Consider the following 12,263-nt stretch of genomic DNA (forward strand, 5'->3'; position numbering starts at 1 on the left):
AATTAATCAAATATTAAATTTGATTAATGGTTGGATAGAAGAAAAGGGGATATTAATTAAACCTTAATTTAATTAATAGTTGAATAAGAAATAATTAAACAAATAAAATTTATTTAATTAGATGTGAAAGTTTTAGGCATCTTCATTTTTCTCCTCTTTGAAGTGACGTGTGACCACATGTTGATTCAAAGACAAATCACTCGATATGTCACCAAAATTTTTGATTTTGTTGTCGTAGCCAATTTTTTTGATACGATGCCCCAGATATGGATACTGATATTGATATGACATTGATATGATAATGATGCCCCCTTGGGAGATGAATTGAGAAAAAATTGTCTCTCGGGGCTATTTTTGTGTATTCTTGACAATTTTTAGAATTTTTGGATTTTTTAAAATTTTGATATTGATCTGTCGATAAAAGTTATAAAAAAATGGAGAAAATATGATACAAACATAGCGCGAACATGCCCCACACATCCATCTAGGCAGCACACCCTACTGACATCACCATGGACTATATAAGTCTCCAAGGGTCCCATTCCAACTCATTTGTGCACTTGGCATTTGGAGATTGGAGCTTGGAGAGAAGAAGAGAAGAGAGAGCAAGATGGTGCCCCCCTATCAGAGCCACAAATTTGAGAGATTTTGACTTTATGAGAGGCCAACAGCGTATGGACCTCTGTTAAGTGGATTTTCTAATTTATTTTGTTTGATTTTTGAGCATTTTAGATAGATTTTTCAAGATTTGTAGCAAATTTTCCATATTTTCTGTGCCCTAGTTTTAGGTGTTCGGTTTAGCACATTTAGTTAATCTTGAAGTGCATATGATTTTTTGTGTAGCGTATTTAATTTTTTATCATAGCACATAGGATAGTTAGATTAGCGCATTTGAAGTGTTAATTAGTGCATTCGATAATTAGATTAGCACATTCGATCTATCTTTTAGTGCATTAGTTGATTGTTGTGGTGCATATGATAATTGATTTAGCACATTAGTTGACTATTGTGGCGCATTCGATTGTTGTTTTAGCTCATTTTAAATAGTGCATTTAAAAACTATTTTAGCGCATACGAAACAACGTTGAATTTTGGATATTTTTGGGAATTTGTGACATGCGCAAAATTGATTTTGGTACTTGTGATGATGTCTGATACTTGGTTCAATGGTCAAAAGGGTCTTGTTTTTGGCTGATTTTGTTGAAAATATTGAAGTTTGATATTGATAGGGCGTGGTGTTGTGTCTTTTTGTGTTTGGATAGATAGAGTTTATGATTGAAACTCTAAATGGATAGGTGACTTGCATCACTGATAGGAGAGGTATGTTTGATAGTTGATAGGATCAACACTCCAAGTGTTTGATAAGTGCAATGAATAGGTCACTGATAGGATAGGTTGAGATGAATTGTCTCTTGTTGATAAGAGTTTAAGATCGAAACTCTAAAATGATAGCGTGACTTTTGTCACCGATATAGGTCAATTTGATTTTCGTTACGAGACAATTTGATTTTGATATGGATTCGTTACGGGTCCTTTGATTTGATATGGATTTATTTGATTTCGATATGAGTCATTGATGTTGATATGGGTCACTTTAGTCGATAGCAGATAACTTTGTGCTTGACTATGGGATAACTGTGATTTGATATAGGTCACTTGTATGTCGATATGAGTCATTGTGTTACTGATATGGGTCAACTGATGTGATAGGATAAGATGAACTGACTGGTATTAGATAGCGTGACTTGCGTCACTGATAAGATAGGCTAAGATGAATCCACTTGACTGATGAAGAGTTTATGATTGAAAAATCCTAAATGATAGCATGACTGATGTCACTAATAGGGGCTCCTTGAGATTATTTTTTAGGATCTCATGCTTAGCTGATATAGGAGATTGTTTGATTGGCACATGTTTATTAATTGATTTGATAGATCTAGAACTGATATGGTGTTTGATATTGTGATGTAGGCTCGATGCATTTTGCTGATGCTTCGAGAGTGATACTTGAAGACATTGGATATGCAGGGAGCTTTGACTGATGATGACAGGGCTATTATTGTTGCATGTAGGTTGTCACATATCCTATTCATGCCTTCCTATCGGAAGAACATGGCTCTACTGACTAGATTGGTAGAGAGGTGGCACAGTGATCATAACACCTTCCATTTGCCGGCTGAAGAGATTACAGTGACACTAGAGGACATGTATAGGATCTTGCAGATTTTGATTACTGGTGAGTTAGTATAGTATGATGTAGATGAGCAGGGTGGGATTGCTGCATTGCATGAGGTATTTTCTGATCCATAGCTTAGTGGTTATTCAATGGCATGGTAGGACATGGTAGATTAGTATGCCCCACTTCCATCTATATTAGCAGGTTTGATTGGTGGCTTCCTTTGTTCGGATAGGAGATCACATGGGTTCTCAGTTGGATGGGGCCGGATACTACAACAAATGGTTAGACAGAGGACACGATATGCATGGGGTATTTGTGTATTGGCTTATTTGTATCATGAGGTACACCTGGTTGTGTATGATGAGGGTGCGAGTTTATCAACCGGGGTCACACTTCTACAAATCTAGGCATGGGAGCACATAACAGTGACCCGGAGAGTAGTGGAGAGATCACCATCGGTTGGGTTACCTTATTTATTTATGTACTGACAGGCAACTTCCCAACCCATGCTGGAAAGTTTGGACTATTGTAGACGGATCATAAATGACATGGATTCAGTGATCTGGAGACCATACATGGACTATGAGGCTAGGGTCAAGGATGCTACAGAGATCCTAGTGCTATTTCAGAGTAGGTATTTGATAGGGAGGACTCCCTATGTTATTGAGAGATTCATTTTGACATGTGTGTACCGATAGTTTGGTCATACCTAGGGGATGCCTCAGGGTGCAGCCATATATGCCAGAGTGCACAAGGAGAGAGTAGAATGGGGCTCTACACTGGATTTCAATATAGCACGTGCAAAGTTTGAGGCACTGCCATGGGAATGTTGGGAGATGCAGATAGGGATAGAAGATGCAGGTATGACTAAGTAGTATGCATAGTATTTCACAGAGCATCCCTTCCCATGACTGAGAGAACCTAGGGAGCTGGTACCACCCTTGGAGGAGGTAGGTGATGACGATGATGAGGGAGGGCTTGGAGGTCGAAGAGTTGGTAGGTGAGGGTGGGGGAGAGGGAGAGGTAGGAGAGGTGGTGGTGTGGGCAGAGCTTGAGGTCAGATTGACCGAGGTGGAGAGGGTGGAGGAGGTGATGATGGGGGAGGAGAAGGAGGTGATAGAGGGTGAGGCCGCAGGGTTATTGGCAGAGGAGGAGGATGGCGACAAGACATTCATCATGGAGGTCCTTTGCAACTAGAGGAGGCGATAGGGGGGAGGAGGAGGAGGATGTGTAGCCTTTTATAAGGTGGAGGAGGGTAGATATGCCTCCACCTGCTGCCCCTGTATAGGTTATGATAAGATAGGCTGGTCAAGATCCATAGCCTTCACTGCTGTCAGTGGTTCAGATTTCAGTGCCTCCTCATTAGCAGTAGGCATAGATAGTTTCCCTTCAATCCATGGTGCAGACCTTACAGGTACAATTGGTTCAGGCACAGGGATAGATAACATAGTTTAGGGTGTACTAGTGATACCATTAGGGATCTTATGCGAAAGTCAGAGAGGGCCGAGCACTATAGGAGCCTATATCATTAGGTCATCCCACTCGAGCAATGAGCACCATCATTTGTACCTAGCTCGCAGTGTGGGGGTTCTTAGAGACAGGAGGGCAACCAGGGAGTTACGTGGCCTAGGAGAGATCCCAGAGGTGATGGTACAAGTGCAGGTCCTGCAAGTGGAGGTGATCCTAGTGACCGACTGATAGATTTGGGTGGCAGCCACTCTTAGATTGCTCTGTGATGATGTATTTTTCTCATGGATTATATGATGTACATTTTGATATTCTTTTGATCATTTGATATGATGTACCTATTGATGTATATTGATGTTTGGATAGTGATGATCCCGAGCCTTTGTTGATGCACATTTATTTTTTGATATGATATGTAGGGGCATTTGGACATTATTCTTTTCATTGATTTATCTTGACATGTATCAATGCTTTTCTTTGGATTGACATGGGTCACACATGAATGATGATATGATACTGACCTGCTTATATATGATATGGATGCATTTACTTTGATGATCTAGATGCTGTGATATGCAAATCTACATGATTTTGTTGTGATGTGTGTGATGATGTGATTTTTGATGAGATAATCTATATGTTTTGAAGGTGATATATGCCTATATTATGATTTCTTATTGAGATTTTTATGATATGAAAATGATAATGTAGATGCGTACACATGATGAATAAATATCCTATTGTGAAATGCAAATGTGATGTTGATATAATGATGCTTTTTAATAGGATGATATGATAAATGCTTTGATATTTTACCAAAGGACAATGATTTTAAATGAAATGTTTTTAATGAAAATGATGATAAATGATTAATGATATATAAATGAGACTAATGTAAAGTAAAAATGATATGATATGAAAATGAAACCAATGCAATGTTAAAATGATATGATAATGAAACTAATGCAATGATATGAAATGATAATGAAACTAATTGCAATGATATGAAATTACAATGAAACTAAATGCAATGCTATGAAATTATAATAAAACCAAATGATATAAAATGCAACTAAATGTAACTGTAAATGATATGATATGAAATGATAATGTACCTAAGGGTATGGAATGCCACTAAAATGATTAATGATATGAACTGCACTTTAAATGATATTAAAATGACAATGATAATGCAACTAAATGCAACCTTTAAAATGATATGAAAAATGACAATGCACCTAAATGCAAATTTTTAAATGATATGAAATGATAACGCTCCTAAATGCAAATGTTAAATGATATGAAAATGATAATGAGATGTATCTTGAAAATGGGATGCAAAATGATACTAGTGCAACATTTAAATAAGATGAATCAATCAATGATATGAAGCTAAGTGGTAATGACTAATTAATGCAACTAAATGAACCCTCGTTTCTGATATAGTCATCCTTTAGATCAAATTTTATTGTGTTTCCTTTTTGTCATCATTGAGCCTTTGATATGTTGAAAGTTGATACAAGCATCATGGTATAATTGAACCATAATGAATTGAGTAAAAATTACTTGGAGTTTGATATTGCAAGATGACACAAGCGTCGAGGTATAATTGAACCAAGATGACCCGAGTGTTGCTTGCATAAAAATGGACAAGAGTTAACCTTTGTCCTATACAAATCCAAAATGTCCTTAGTGATATGTTACCTGATCACATCGTGAGATAAACTTGTACAGTAAAAGGCTTTGCTCACAAACAATAGACAAAGAAAATATCATACTCCTTCCTTGCATCTCTAGTTTCAAGACATTTTTGAGTCGCTCAGGAGATATGATATCAAAAATAAAAAACAACCATAGGTAAATATGCATGCTATTTTATGTATTATGTCAGATAAAACATCTTGCAAGTAGATCTTTGTTTAGTTTGTTCAGTTCCTAGTTTTTGAAGTCTACCATTGATAGCCATGATCTTTGTTTTGTTCAAAAATGTCTCTGTTTTGATGGTTATCTACTTTGTTTAAACCTCTAAAAGGCAAGATGCCCCCAGTTACAGTTGGGATTTTCCCCCTAGCTATGAACACTTCTTTCTATATGGATATATACATTGATCACCAAGACATGGTGAGATATGATGCGGATAACCGTTCGGATAATCAAGGACATTGACTGCACTAAGTGTGTCCAAGATTGTGCTGAGTTAAAAAGTGTTGTGATGGCTATAGGCTTAGTTCGAATGGATGTGAAAATATATGATATGGATACATATAGATGGAAAAGCTGATTTGTCACAAATAGAACCTATTGCTAGGTTTTCACCACTTGTTTTTATTGCACTTTTTGATTGTTTTTTATTTTTTTTGTATTTTTCTTGATCTTTTGATTTTTTGTATTTTTCTCTTATCCATGCATTGGAAAACTCGGGTATAATTTTTTTTGAGATGCACACTATTGATAGGTTCGTCAAACAAGCCCCCTTCTGATGTAGACAACTGATATGCCCCCGATCTATAAGCGGATATGATGACAAAAGGACCTAGCGAATTTGGTTCAAATTTGCCCTTCTTTTCCCGATCCTGTTGATTGCGGAGATTTTACTTTAGTACCAAGTCACCAATTTGAAATGTTCTTGGCTTTACTTTGTGATTGTAGCTTCGGCACATGCGTTGCTAATATGCTTTGAGGTGATCAAAGGCACGTTGTCGGTGTTCATCCAACAATTCTAGCTCTTGTAGTCTATTTGCCTGATATTCCTCATCTAGAATGAGTCCCTTCAATGATACTCTAAGTGATGGAATTTCAACCTCTCTTGGTAGAATAACCTCTGATCCATACACAAGTGAGTATGGTGTTGCTCCTTTAGGTGTGCAGATGCTAGTTCTGCAGGCCCATTATAATGGGTTGAGTTGAACATGCTAGTCACAACCAACCTCATTCACTGTCTTCTTGATTATTTTCAAGATGATTTTGTTTGAGGCTTCTGCTTGGCCATTCCCTTGTGGATAATATGGTGTGGAGATATGTTAGAACATAATGTTATTAGGGGTCACATCCTAATAACATTTATATATAATGTTCTAATATAAGGTTATTAAACCTTATATATTATATGCTTTATAAGCATATCCCATTTTAAATAATTATAATTTAATAAATATTAGATTATTAATTATCTATAAATGGGGGTTATTGAAAACGTGTGACTAGTGAAGCCACCATTCCTCCTATATTTAAGGAGGTTCTCTCTCATTTGAAAGTTGTGTGAATTTGGAGCTTTATGGTGAGTTGTACCACTATGCACAAGAGGTATTATTGGCCATGTGGAAGTATTGGAGGAGTATCCCCAAGTTCATGTCTATTTTATGATAGACTATATTTTTAAGTGTTTTAATTAAATGATGCTTTATGGGGTTTTTTACATGAAAGTGTTTTCCCCATGTATATCTTGTGTAATGTGTACATTTATGCATGCGTGTTTCTCATTTCATTTACTTTATGATCTTGCTTATAATGATAAGTACCCAAAGATCCGAATTTCTAACATCGTATTAGAGCAGGTTAGGCTATACTAATCATTTTTATAGGTCATACTAGAAGATATATATAATTTGATGAGAAATTTACTTATTGTCAATCAACACATGTAAGGGTTTTTTATGAAATGCATCTTTTATGTCCTCTCCGTTATTTTAAATCAATTCATCAAGGCTAAGTTAGAAAATTCTAATCATTGTTTTTCAAGGTTATACCTAATATTTTTTTTCATATTAACATCTATTTGATTACTGAGTGAGGAATGATGTTTATTCTTATGAAAAGAAAGAAAATAAAATGAATTTTTAAATAGTTATCATGAATTTCCTTTTATTTTGAAATAATTCACACATTAATTTTTGTTTACATTTTTTTTGGAGTGGAGAAGTTTGAGATAAAAATTCCATCAAAATAAATGAAATTATAAAGCCTAAATGTTTTTTAGGTTCATTTGAAAACTTGATTCATTGTTACCAATTCCCAAGTGACCTTCATAATCCTTTTTTACCTTATCATTATGATCTTGATCTTAAAGTAAAAAGTTAAAAAACAAATATTAATAAACACCACATTATCTTATAGATACCAATAATAAAATATGACTTAATAGTTCCTCCTCATGAAAAAAAAATATGATCAAATATCTCTCTATATTTTTTTTTGAGACAGTACCCAACTATCATTCAAAATATTTTTGATCTTCCCAATTCAAATTAGAATCAGGTGAATTCTTAATAAGATACAAAACATTCATTTCCAAGTCAATTATGCCATATGCTTTTAAATTCATCATACCTATTATTAGTTCCTGCCTTGCATGCAACTATTGCCGAGGGGCAGCCATTAACTGTTTCTTAATCCTTAGCTCTTGCAACCAATAACAATTTAGATTTTTTCTAGGTCTTTCTTTATTCCTATGTTCAGTCAGAGTAATGTGCAATTTTTTTAAGCCGAAAATTTATAAAACATTTTTTCTGGTGATCTGATTGGATTGAATTTGGTGCTAACAGATTGTCAGAAAATGGATTAGCGATTTTTAAATAAAAACTTTTTTGGCTGCATTTCATTGGCACTATAAACGGTTTTCAGAGGCGTTAGTGAAATTTGGTTGCATCTTATTGGGCTCTATTGAGGGGTGCAAAATTCAACAAGAGAGAACGCACGACATTTGATGAGTCTGCCAGTGCATTGCAGGGTCTGTTCGTCAGTGCGTTGCAGGGGCAGTTCACTCCACATTATTTATTCTCCTCACTTTTAATACCTAATCATGACAAAATAGAACAAGTTTCACTGGCTTTAACACCTAGTCATTACAAATAGAACAAGTGTCACTACAATGCACATATTTTTCTTCCTTCAAAGGCACATAATGTGTTCGGTTTTCATACAATCCAAACCCACTATGAAGGATTTTGGGTTTTTATTTTAAAATAAGAGAAAAAAGAAAAGAGGGGAGCTTTCCTGGTTGTTTCCAATACCATGATTTTTCTTACTTTGTTGTGCCGTGGGTTTTTGTTGACAGCTGTTTTACATGTAAATGCAATGTGGTCCCTTAAAATATAGGACGGGTATTCATGAGGAAGTGGTCTTGCTTCACCACTTAATAGTGCTTCGGACTCATCGGAAGACTTGTCCATGGAGACATTAGTGAACTCAGCCAGAGCTAAAGAAAACAATGGTGCCGATGGATCATCCCAGAAAAACTTTCTAGATGTTTCTCACTGTGATATTCGAACCAGGGGACCGTAGAATGAGGTGAGAGTGATTCGTACACAGTTTATTAATGCATATTCACACATCTTATAATCCTTCCTTGTCCAGAGTAAATACATGACTATTATTAGATTTCTATCCTTATGTTATAAGATGTAACACAACTCCGTGATGATGAGCTATTATTCTGTACCTATTTTTCAAAGTGTATATTGAATAGTTATGATTCATATGTAGACATGTGTGCTAAACAAGAGCATATTCTCACATGCTTTGTATGAGGATTCATATATAATAAGATAAAGTGCTCTATATTGTAGTTAAGACTGGACGCGATGTAAAGATGTTGAGGTTTAATGAAGTAATAAGGTGCTCACTCTAGCAGAGATATGCCGGACAACAAGATTACATCAAGTTTTAATTCTATCTATATGTAGGTAAATTTCCTTTTTTCTTTGATGGCATTTATGGTTGTAGCTTTCACTATATAAATGTTTGGAACTTAATTTTTTCTAACAGTGTATAGTAGACAAATCTCATTGACACTGGCTTGAGAAATGAACTATAGTTCTTTGTAATGGGTTTTACAGTTGTTTATTTCACACTAACGCACACCCAAATGCTTTGAGAATTTTGTATTAACTTGCAATTTTATGTAGAAGTGTGGTGATGGTTAAGCCTGTCAATTGATTTATTGTTTTTCTGTGTTAATGGACAGCTAACATTCTTGCAAAGTATTAGCCTCCAATCACAGATGGACAAAGTACACTAGGTGCCTCTCAGAAGCCTGAACTAGCCTCACCAGCTATCCATGGCGGGCAACTCAGTAAGGAAACAATGGAAGGCGGGATGAAGTTACATAGTGAGTACAGGTGACTTGACACCCTCTAGTAATGGAAATTATTTTATGCTCATTTGTTTGGTAGACTTTTTGTACTGGTACTCAAGTTGACAGTCTGATCTGCAAGAATTGATTTTAAACTTCTTAATGTACAGATTTCATTTCTCTTACATGTTATCACATATACATTCAATTTTATTTATTCATATTGAGGTGGGAGAAGAGCTATATGTATATTTACACAAAGTTCATTCATTTGTGTATTCCCATTTTTGCATTTATTTTTGTGGATGGTGTGAACTAGTAATTCAAATTTGTGAAGACCTTCTGCTTTCACAATGCGCAGGATCCTGTAAACTTTCATCTGGTGTTTTGGCCTAAATGGATCTTGCTTGGTACATTTTAGCCAAGCAAATGTTTCATTTTCTTAAGATTTGCAATGATCCTTAGTTCCTCAGTATCTCATATTCTGATTAAAAACATCCAAGAAACTTAATCCAAACTCTCTGAAATGTGGCATGCAGGCCCTAATGAACATGCAGTTCAGTATTGATGGATTTTGAGGAGGAGTCTGTTCATTGAGCTTTTGGAGATGATGATGTTAGGCTGCAAAATCGACATATAAAATAAATGAGATTTTATGAAGTGTATTGCAGATTAACAGCGGACATTATTTAATAATCAGAGATAGATTGCAGAAACTCATTCTTTTCTACTCAGAAATTTAGTGTCCATCGTAAAGAAACATTGTATTATTTTAAAACAAATCAATTACAAAAGAGTGTGCAAATCATTATTTAAATAACACCGAAAAAACATTATTTAAAAGGCACAAAAATCTTTATGGAATTCGCAGACTCTAAAACTAAGCATTCACTACATAAAAATAGCGCAAACTAATAATAACTTATTTTCTTTCAAAACTGCCCTGTCATTTTTGGCAGGAACTACGCTGCAATGCAGCTCTTGTTCAATATTACAAGACACATTTGTTTTTAGAGGTCGAGCGTGGCAACGCTTATAAATGCCATAGCTTTCTATGAAATTACGACGTTTTTAAAAATCACAACCTTTAGTACAAAGAAGCATGACCCTATCTCAGAGATAAATATATATCATTCTTTTTCGATGAGTGATTCCTCTCTCCCTTTGGCTCAATGATAGACAGTGAAAACAACACCTCCATTACCATAGTTTTGGTTGAGGATTTCTTCTTTCAATCTCTCACAAAGTCATCCTCAACTATTCTCATTTTGTAAAAGGATTCGATCTTTGCTCTCTTCCAAATAAACAAACATTTGGTTAGCCTCATTTGTGTTTTAAAAACCTTGTCAAAGGCATACTGTTATTAATGATGGTTGACAACACTTTAATAGAGCGGAGCGGATTCAATCAGATGGATCACTTTTGTAACCACTTACATGGACTGCCTACCTACCTCACTGAATCGATTTCAGAAATGACACAGTTATCCTCACAAATTATATCATAATTAAAGGAACGTTCCTCTTTTTGAATATATGTCTTTTAAAAGCAAAACTATTGGAGTCTACTATAAATACTAGACTTACTCATATGAATACTTCATTGCAACGATTAGAATTCTCTTTTCCACTAACTACAATACGTTCTGCAAACTTTATGGCTCAACTTATTATTATTTTCCTATTAGCATTCTCTTTTGGCATGAATAAACATATGTTCTAGTGTGGAAACCTCACCCTGGTGCTCAGACTTGGTCGTTTCCAGTTTTAGCATCATATGTGGTGAAAATTGTCTTTTATCTTGGCATCATTTCCACAATCTTTAGTTCGTGATCACACTTTTGAAAATCTTTTGGTATAAATTTAGAGCCATCTTCTACTCAAATTTGGCGTCATATTTTCCAATTTGGCATGACTCTTTCCAAATAAGGCAATCTTTAGTTCGTGATCACACTTTTGAAAATCTTTTGGTATAAATTTAGAGCCATCTTCTACTCAAATTTGGCGTCATATTTTCCAATTTGGCATGACTCTTTCCAAATAAGGCATTTTAGGTGACCTCTATTCCTTCGATAGCACTGTAAATTTTAAAATTTTTGATCTACATTTGATACTGGAGTTTACCCAACACATAGATGCAATGTAATTGTTTCAAGTTACTATTCTGAACAGCATTGTTAGTGATCCTTCCCATTCGCAAATTCGATCAAGAAAAACATTAAGAAATGATTAGAGAAAGAATCATTGACTTTGTGCTTAGTTTTTTGTGGACTTCAACTCAACCTTCTTTTATCACCTTCATAGAAACTTATCTCACAAACTCATTTGTCTTATTATTGTCATCCTTTCTTAATAATTCTTACAATAGTTTTGAAATCTCCAAGGGTATGGCTCTAGGTTTATGGTGTTCTACATATAATATTGACAATTATGACATTGTACATTGTTTGATAAGGGTTCCTTGATCATTGGCAGCATCCTCTTGTGCCATATATGGGAGCACTAGTCTCACAAATCTAGTTGAGCTTAGTTAATAAATTGCTCGAAA

General features: G+C 35.1%; 1 long non-coding RNA gene across 2 annotated transcripts; it reads left to right on the top strand.

Moving 5' to 3' along the window:
• The first annotated feature begins 8,764 nt into the window (after positions 1-8,764).
• On the top strand, positions 8,765-10,423 carry LOC131039094 (uncharacterized). Of its 2 annotated transcripts, none has more exons than XR_009358571.1 (3): positions 8,765-8,932; positions 9,609-9,762; positions 10,256-10,423. It is a non-coding gene; the product is annotated as an uncharacterized LOC131039094 (long non-coding RNA). The 2 variants fall into 2 exon arrangements; XR_009358572.1 differs by having other exon boundaries at positions 8,768-8,932; positions 9,609-9,752; positions 10,256-10,420.
• The last annotated feature ends 1,840 nt before the right edge of the window (positions 10,424-12,263 follow it).

This window comes from Cryptomeria japonica, chromosome 7 (assembly GCF_030272615.1).
Source record: "Cryptomeria japonica chromosome 7, Sugi_1.0, whole genome shotgun sequence".
NCBI classification, from domain to species: domain Eukaryota; kingdom Viridiplantae; phylum Streptophyta; class Pinopsida; order Cupressales; family Cupressaceae; genus Cryptomeria; species Cryptomeria japonica.